The sequence below is a fragment of the Silene latifolia genome, chromosome 9 (genome assembly GCF_048544455.1).
Source record: "Silene latifolia isolate original U9 population chromosome 9, ASM4854445v1, whole genome shotgun sequence".
Classification (NCBI taxonomy): Eukaryota; Viridiplantae; Streptophyta; class Magnoliopsida; order Caryophyllales; family Caryophyllaceae; genus Silene; species Silene latifolia.
In genome coordinates this window covers 1,689,494-1,690,230 of record NC_133534.1, presented here as the reverse complement: position 1 = coordinate 1,690,230, position 737 = coordinate 1,689,494, and positions in this window count along the sequence as shown.

The window sequence follows — 737 nt, the reverse complement described above, 5'->3', positions numbered from 1 at the left end:
AACAAAGTTGATTCTGAAATCCAACAAAGTTGATTCTGAAATGAGCTCGGACGCGCGATTGAAAAACAGGAGAAAAAGAAACAGCTCGACGACCTTCCGAACGGAAATGAAGTGTATAATACACGGTTTTTGAGATACCGGGGTCCGAACGAAATTCTCCGAAAATCACATGGAAAGTTCCTCGATTCAGATAAAGCGGCCACGCAATGTTTGAGCACCAACGGAAGACATTTGGGGGTGTCGGTGTGCCACAAACCAAAGCATTCGCGAAACTCGGATTGTCGTGAAAAATGTGTTAAAACTCGTTATATGAATTTGAAATCGAACAGGTTGATTCTGAAATCGAACAGATTGATTCATGAAATGAGCTCGGGCGTTTGATTTCAAAATAGGGAGAAAAAGAAACAGGTCCGTGCACGACCTTCCGAACATTTGAAATTGAAGTGTATAATACACGGTTTTTCGGGATTCGGAGTCCCGGAACAAAATTCTCCGAAAATCACATAGAAAGTTCCAAGGGTGAGATAAAGCGGCCACGCAAAGTTTGAGCACCAACGGAAGACATTTGGGGTGCGGTGTGCCACAAACCAGATTCGCGAAACTCGGATTATCATGGAAAATGTGTTAAAGCTCGTTATTTGAGGCTGAAATCGAATAGGTTGATTCCGAAATCGAACAGGTTGATTCCTGAAATGAGCTCAGACGCGTGATTGAAAACAGGGAGAAAAAGAAACAGG